At 37.1% G+C, this 8850-nt stretch overlaps 1 protein-coding gene across 1 annotated transcript in view; it reads right to left on the bottom strand.

Annotated features, from left to right (window-relative positions):
• The window catches only part of WNT10B (Wnt family member 10B), an 86718-nt gene extending 85453 nt beyond the window's left edge, over nucleotides 1–1265 (bottom strand). Inside the window, exon 1 of the mRNA XM_073614055.1 lies at nucleotides 989–1265. The gene's annotated coding sequence lies outside the window, so the exon portion shown is untranslated. The remainder of the gene's footprint in view (nucleotides 1–988) is intronic.
• Nucleotides 1266–8850: the final 7585 nt, after the last annotated feature.

Consider the following 8850-nt stretch of genomic DNA (forward strand, 5'->3'; position numbering starts at 1 on the left):
GAACATGAATTGCCTTCACTGCAACTGCCATCCCGATAAATCACAAGCAAATCTATGGAGCAATATCAATGAATCAATTCTTATATGCCATTTATATTTCATATTGATTTCCGCATCTAGATACATTTTTAGACATTCCATCACCTCTGCATACATTGTAACTCAATGTATTTACATCTAATCCTGATTCAGATACCCTTTAGAAAATATTGACATATCTCCCAACTGTTTCTGATTTGCACAAAGAGTTCATGCCTTGGCTTGGATGTGATTGCCCCTGGAAATGTCAAACCTGACCAACTGAACAAAAAAAAACACCAAAAAAATGACCAATTGTCCTCTACAAATGCTGTTTTTAACGAAGTGCTACACTATCACATATTATCATTGTCTGTTTTTTTTTTACAATTTATGTTTAGTAAAGAGCAACGCTAAGATTTAGGAAGAATTCAACCCAATTTATTAAACATACAAAACTTGGTGCTGTAGTCTCACGCTGTGCTCTGGCATGGTATTCAGGATGATATAGGTTGAGCTTTAGCAAAAAGTGTCCCAGGAAATTATTTAAAAAAAAAATGATGATAATTGTGAGCGCTGCAGTTCAGCAGTTGCCAGCATCCCATCCAAGCAGTCATTGTGCCATTGTTATTACATTATTAACAATACCACGGTTGCTGTCCAAATAACTGAGCTTGATTAGGATAGAATGAAGACTAGCAAGCTTTTTGGCTTTTTTGGCTCAGAAACAATGTCCCTTGAAATTATTTTAAAATGCTGACCAGATGTGTATGAAATGTTGAGACATGTCTTTGTAATGGCAAAACACTATATATTACATAATGTCACAACAATGTATCATTAGACAGCATTATTAGAAATCAGCAGTGAATTTGTAAAGATTCTTCTGTACTTTCTTTAGGGGTTTTTACATTGCTATTTTGACCTCGGCTTGCTCAGGGATGCCCTGATGTGCCCTTTATTGTCCTACCTTTTCTCTCCAGTGTTTGTTTCTTGCTTATGTGCAATAGATGCTTCCTCTGAGCTCATCACTGTGCCCCATGATGAGTGGAATCCTTTAGATCCAGCTATCCTCGTCTGTTCTGCTAGTGCATGTCTCTGTGTCACTGTCCTGGTCACCTGGTCACAACAAGTCTAGGATGTGCTGACAAGTCTGTAGCAGATTGTTCAGAGATGTCTCTGGCAGAATCTCTCCTCTGTGTCTGTAGTTGATCTGGATAGTGCATGCACAGCCACTCCCTGAAGTCACTTTCCACTCCCCCCTCTATCCATCCACAGGATTCACCTCTTTCACTCAACTTTCCTATCATCTATTCCGCTCTGTCTTCTTCAGGATTTCCCTGTGTAAGGTGCACAGGCTTCAAACACAATGCTACCTTAAGCTTGCTGCTTTGGGGGATAAGTGAGTGAGGGATCACAGGTCAAAGTTCAACATCAATTTGCTAAGCTGTAGGTGGCAACTAATATCTAAAAAAAAGTACAAACATAATACATGTAAAGTACATAATTGGTATACCGAATATCACACTTAAAAATAGTTAATCATTTTTCTTTGTCAATATAATCAAGTAGTAATAATAATATAACAAAATCTTTAATATAATAATATATACTGTAATATAATCAAATAACATACAGGTACTTATACAGATCCTAAACATTTTTCTTTCTTCATTTCTGAAAATGTTTTCCAGCCTAGCTATTACCTTATTATAATTACTAAATGCTACTAATTAAGGGGTGTCTAAGACTTTTGGTATAAATGGTTGCTATTTAATAACTGGCGCTTCAATTTTACAAAGCAATCTCAAAAACCAAAACGTAGAATTAGGTAATACAGTGAACCGTGTCTTTGTATGGTAGGCGATTATTACACAGCATTCTTTTTTTTTTTTTTTTTTATATATACGTTTTCTTATTTTGAAAAAGTAAAAAGAGAACAATTTGTTAGAGGTAAGGCTGCTTTTCTAAAAATGTTTTACATTACAACATATAGAAAGAACATTGGACTATAATTACATTATACATTTCAAACCATCTGGATTTAGCATTTTTTTCAGTCTCAGTGCATTAAAGTGTATCTCTAGACAAAACCTTTTTTTTAGTTTTGGAAAGAGTAGGGAAAGGTTGAACCCTCTGCCAAGTTTTCTATTGCAGTCTATGTCCCCATTGAGAAGTTTCACCCTCCCTATTTGTATTGGTGATCATTGTCATCTAGAAGGAAAGTGAGGGGACACCCAAACTTTTAATATTGTCCCCAGAACAAAAAAGTTAAGGAAAATCTTTCAATGGGGACAGCTATTCCAGGGACAACAGTCTAAGGCTGGCCATACATTGTACAGATTTCTTGTAGATTTAACAAAACCATATAATATGAAGACAAACATAAACACTTTCAATTTGTATGCAATCAGGCAGGCAATTGCACTACATAGTTGAAGGTAAATATCAAGGAAATTGAAAAAGAAAATTGTATAATGTATAGTCAGCTTTAGGTATCCTTTCTCAACCTTTTTCCTTCAGGGGAAGCCCTGTTAAAAATAATTATAATTACAGCCCATGGAACATTAGCATAAACAATACATCATAGAAAGGTTTAAATAACAAAATTTGGCATACCTAGTATATTTGACACCCACGACAGATCATTTAACATCCACTTTTCTATGCAATAAAATTATTTTCATTAATAATCTTAAAATGAAATGAAATATAGCATATAGCAAGAATCACAGTAAACATTGTGGTGTTCTCTAACACATATATGTTCAGTGTAGAAGCAACCTCTACTTTGGGGGTTAGTTGAAAATTGCAACTTTGCATTAGTGGTCAGTGAAGGGGGGAGATCCAGCTGCTTACTGCTCAAGGAACCCCTAGTAACCACATGGGGGAACCCTGGTTGAGAAAGGCTCATCTAAGGGGGAAACTCCCCTTACTATTGGAGATTTCATCTAAAGCCTCGTACACGCGATCGGATTTTCCGCCGACAAAGCCTCAAACTTTTGTTCCGAAGGGTGTTGGCCAAAAACTTGTCTTGCATACAAACGGCACACAATTGTCAGCCAACAAACACAAACGTAGTGACGTACTAAATATGTCATATGCCATTGCTGCAGGAGCTCCAGGAGAATAATCCAGATGATTTTCGGAATTATCTCCGGATGACGGACCCCTGCTTTCACCAACTCTTGGCATTGTTGACCGCCTATATTAAGAAGCAGGACACAAGCATGAGGCTTTTATTTAATTTTTTGGTTGAATAATGATTTGATTTGGTATATTTTCTATATTATTGGATGCATAGAATGCACTTTTTGGTTAAGTTCTATTGGCAGATATCATGTCTAATTTTAATTCTTTTCTTTTTTTAATGCACAATAAAAAAAATGTGTAGAATAATACTTGGCTATGTGTTTTACTTCAAATGACAGTTTGGGAGTAGGCAGTTACATTAAAAAAAATACAATGTAAAATTAACAAGGGACACCAACATAGTTGTATCTTTGATCTTAAAAACTACAGGATAATGGTGTTGTGGTAACTTTCCCCAAAAAACCCCCAAAAAACAAGCATAATAATATTATTCTTGATATCACTAGAAAATAAAAGCCTTTTAAAATATGTTTGGCAGAACTCCATCAATATCCCCAGCAAAGCAGCTTCATTATTATCCCATTAAAGAAGAAGAGAATGTGCGCTGCATTTCGAGATTTTATAATTTGCCACGTCACGAATGTTAATTCTCCATTACGAACTACTAGTTTACAAGAACGACCGCTTCTGGCTCGTCCTTGCTCCTGAGCATGCGTGTTTGTACTTTGGACTTTTGTCCGATGGACTTGTGTACACACGCTTGGAAAATCCGACAACAGACTGTTGCCCGCGGAAAATGTATAAACCTGCCATCCAACATTTGTCCACCAAAAGTTGGCCAACAATTGTCTGATGGAGCGTACAAACGGTAGGATTTTCCGCCAACAGCCTGTCATCACACAATTCCCATCGGAAAATCTGATCGTGTGTACGAGGCTTTACTTTCTGTTACACCACCAGTGTAGGAAGTGAATGAAAATTTTTCCCAATAGTGGACAGCCAAAAAAAATAACCTGCCAGGGGTTTTAACCCTTTCCTACCCTACCTAAAACTAAAAAAAAATGGATAAATACACTTTAAACGGTTAAAAGGTGGTTTAATGGTGATCAAACACTTCTGGTCACAACAAGCAGACTTTCTCCTTTTACAAATAGACATTTCATATTCAGTGCATGTTATGCCCCGTACACACGAGCGGAATTTCCGTTGGAAAAATCTTGGATGGTTTTTCCGACGGAATTTCACTCAAGCTTGGCTTGCATACACACGGTCAGATAAAAGGTCTCTGAACTTTCGACTGTCAAGAACACGGTGAGGTACAACACTACGACGAGCCGAGAAAATAAAGTTCAGTGCTTCCGAGCATGCGTCGAATTGTTTCCAAGCATGCGTGATTTTTTGCAAGTCCGAATTGCATACAGACGAACGCATTTTCGGATAGGAACTTTTTCTGACCGAAAAATAGAGGACCTGCTCTCAATCTTTTGCTGGCTGGAATTCTGCCAGCAAAAGTCCGATGGAGCATACACACGGTCGCAATTTCCGTCCAAAAGTTCTCAACTGACTTTTGCTGGCAGAATGTACGCTCATGTGTATGGGGCATTAGGCAATCTGTCATCGCAGCTTAAGTGTGTTATCAGTATAAAAAACGGGACAGTGTGTTCAACCCGTGATCTCTTATGACAAAGATCTTACCAGCCATAGACAAAAAACACTGCTCACCAGATCTTTGTATGGAAGATCTATTTTATACACTTGAGAAGATGCCAGACAAAATTAGAATTATGCTTTCAGGTAGAAGAAGAAGATGTGTATGCATATTGTGTTTAATATTTTAAACTAAAATAGAAAATCAAAAATGTGAAAAGTTCTTTTTTAAAAAATTAAAAAAAAACGCCCCCAAAATGTCAGCTCTGTGGATTTAATTTAATCCACAAATGATATTTAATATGAACAGTCTTTCTTTGATGAACACACATTCAACACAAAATTGCCCTGTTCATAAAGACTGCAGTTTTATTACTTTGGGTAGTCATAGATACTAGTCACGCATGTGATCATTCTGGATGTATGATTGGCTGTATCTTTCTGACACTATCTTCTGGAGAATGGCCCCCTTTGTATATAAAGCTGTAAAAAAAAAAAAACACATTTGTTTTATTACTTTTCTTTTTTTGTAAAATCACATTTCCTTTTTCTTTACATCATAATACATGCAATTAGTTTCTCTGGATTTGCATAACACAGACTTTGGTGAAAAAGTCTGTTAGACATTTAAAAAAAAAAACTGACTTATGTATTGCCTCAGGAAAAAAAGGCCATTGGCAATCATTAGCTTTTGTGCTCTTTATCAATAGGCTGTAAACGTGTCAGCTATCACAGGGTTTATGTTCTAAAGGTTCATCTCTTTAAAATGTACTATGCCGTAAAAGCAAAACTGTCATTTGGGTCTGTCTTTGCACAACCCTAGGCACGCTAATATGTGTAATGATACTATATGTGTTTACACAGACATCAGTATAAACAGTAGTAATCACATTGTTTAAATCCAACAGTATGTACATTGGTTGTAGCCATAATTCACATTCATTGTCCTTGTGTATGGAAAGTCACCTTCCTATCTACCTGAAAGAGAACAGACAGAGTGATATAACATAGAAAAAAATAAACAATATATCAGGTAAGGAAACAAAAGTCAAACCTTGATCACTTTGCAAAGCTAAAACGTAAAGGGAACATTTTTTTTTACATGAATTAATGCTAAATTAAATTCAATAAAATGTTCTCTGCAAGCAAAAAAAAAATAATACTCATGTCTTTTCCTGCCAGTGATTTTTACTGTAGTTAGGAGAAACCTCTAGCTAAAAAAAAAAAAAATCTTCAGAATCTGACACTTCTGACAGTGTCAGATTCCTGGTCTTCGGCTGTTTAAAGATTTCCTACTGTAGCTCTTAAAGTGGAGTTCCACCCACTTTTACAACTCTTCAGCATCCCTCACTAAACTGTGCACTGTAAACAAATTGGATATTTTTAAATTTTTTTTCTCAGCACCTACTGTATATCTACTGTATTCATTTTTCACTTCCTCCTCCCTGGCCGCGGCCCATCGCATCATTTCCTGTTTGCAATGCCTTCTGGGAAGGGGCGGTAACTTCCTCTGAAACTGCCATTGCTATGGAAACCTGACCTGAAACCTATTACACTGCTTGTGCTGCACTGAGCATGTGCGAGATCTGCAAGGATGAGATCCAGGAAGAAATACAGTCTGGCTTCAGATGCCCACACTTAAGATGGCCACGGCCTGCTGTAATTTTATAAAATAACAAACTACTGCTATAAACTAACAAAACAGACCTTAGTTTACAGACTAACTTTACTAGAATACATTAAGCTTGTGTATTATAGGGGTATTTTTATTTAAAAAGTATCATTTAGGCCAGAACACCACTTTAACTTGGATTAGTGCTGGTGGTGGTATACACAGCATGGATGTTTATATAAACGGCAATCAAAGTAAAGTTTCTTTCATCATCTGACCATTGACTAATGTCCATGTCCAGGTTTATACTACAGTCATATAACAGAAATATAAAAAAAAAAAAAAATATATTGTACTTGTTGGTCTAATCATAGTAAAAAAGAAATGTGCTGGTCTGTATTTTTGAGCTCCTACTGCTTAATGATAAGGCCAGTTATTAAAATGATAATGTTTTTTATTGTTTTTCTAAATCCATGTTAACATACATATTATTTAAAAAATAAAAATTTACTTTTGCATACAGTCTAATTTGGATGCAAAAATGACTGTACAGTCCACAGTCATCACATTGTAGATGCAAAGGACATACCTGCATATATCTTGAGGCACAGCAAGATCTATGATTCATTTTGGCTATCCCTGTAACTTCTATTCATTTTTACTGCAGGATTCAACCACTAGCATTCAGCGGTAGCTAAGGCCAGTTTCATATACTCATAGACCAATTCATTAGCTAATAATGCTTTTAAGCACAAATAATCAAAAGTTATGTAAAAGCAACTCTGTTAGGTTGATTTACTAAAATGTACTAAAATTGGAGAGTGCAAAACCTGGTACAGTTGTGCACAGTAACCAGTCAGCTTCCAAGTTTCTTTTTTTTTCAAAGCTTAATTGAACAAGCAGAAATTAGAAGATGATTGGCTACCATGGACAGCTGCATCAGATTCCAGTTTTAGTAAATCAACCCCTGTATATAGTCAAGATGGTCAGTTGCCAATAAACAAGACTCTTCAATACCTGTTGGTGCAAGGTGAAGTGGTTGCAGCACTGAATGAGCTGTCTTCCTGGGCATAGTATTTTAGGGGTTGTATGTCATATTAACCACTTCAGCCCCAGAAGATTTTACCCCCTTCCTGACCAGAGCACTTTTTAAAATTTGGCACTGCGTCATTTTAACTGACAATTGGGCGGACATGGAATGCTGTACCCAAACAAAATTTGCGTCCTTTTTTTCCCACAAATAGAGCTTTCTTTTGGTGGTATTTGATCACCTCTGTGGTTTTTATTTTTTGCGCTATAAACAAAAAAAGAGCTACAATTTTGAAAGAAAAACAGTATTTTTTACTGTTGTAATTCCTACACCATTCACCTGATTTGGATGTAGATAACCTCAAATTAAAGCTGAAAGTCTGCAGTTAAAGCATATATTGTTTGTTTCATTTCAAATCTATTGTGGTGGTGTTCCTTCAAAAACTGTGTGCAAATGAACCTAGAAGAATTGATGCTGTTTTGAAGCCAAAGGGTAGTCGCACCAAATAATGATTTAATTTAGATTTTTCTTCTTATTTTGCATTTCGTAAATTAATAAAAATAAACAATTAAAATATATAATTTTGAAAGCCTTTGTACTTTACAGCATTTCTTCACACCTGCCTAAAACTTTGCACAGTACTGTATGTGTGTGAGAGAGACCACATGTCCCCATGCAAGAACTATATTGCTATTCCAGATCAGAATCAGAGGTCATTAGGCAAGTGTTACAATGTTAACAGTTTACTATTGTTGTCCATAGATTCTGGGTTTATATATTTAATGACTGGTGGCTTGCTTGGTCTGTGACACAGTATGTATGTGTAGTGGTCACCTTTCTGTATGTTAGTAAGTGAACCTTTTTATTGCAACCGAGTTTATATGCAGCTCCTGTTAGTCTACTTAAACCTGTCCCTTCTGGTCTGGGATTCTTTAGCTAGTTTTAGCTCAGGGCTTAATAACCAGCAAAGACTGGAGCCAGCTGAGGCATATGACAGCCACTTCTGGTAGTTAGAGGTCTGTTTGCATCACAGATTAGACATGACAAGATCACTGTACTCTGAGCCCACCCAGTTATGTGACAACAGCAAATTAATATTCACTATTGTCTTCCTGATTCTCCTCCTGGCCAATCATGAAGCGGCTCCTGAGATCCAATTGACCAGGGAGTCTTAGGACTCCCGGCCAATCTGGTCTCAGGACCCACTTCCTGTTCGGCTGGGAGGAGAAGCAACGGCCCCGGAGCGAGGAGTAGCTGGAGCGAGGAGCAGCAGCCCTACCCCGGATCCTTGTCATCTGCCTTCCTGTCCGTCTCCCATGGTGAAGGGTGGGCGTTGGTTTGCCGCCCCCCCCCCCCAAATATTGAACACCATCCGCCACTGATACCTGGGTATATGTGCACAATTCCAGCAGGACTCTTGTTAGGCCCTTTGCTGATAATACCTGTATGT

This window comes from Aquarana catesbeiana, linkage group LG02, assembly GCF_042186555.1.
Source record: "Aquarana catesbeiana isolate 2022-GZ linkage group LG02, ASM4218655v1, whole genome shotgun sequence".
Lineage (NCBI taxonomy): Eukaryota > Metazoa > Chordata > Amphibia > Anura > Ranidae > Aquarana > Aquarana catesbeiana.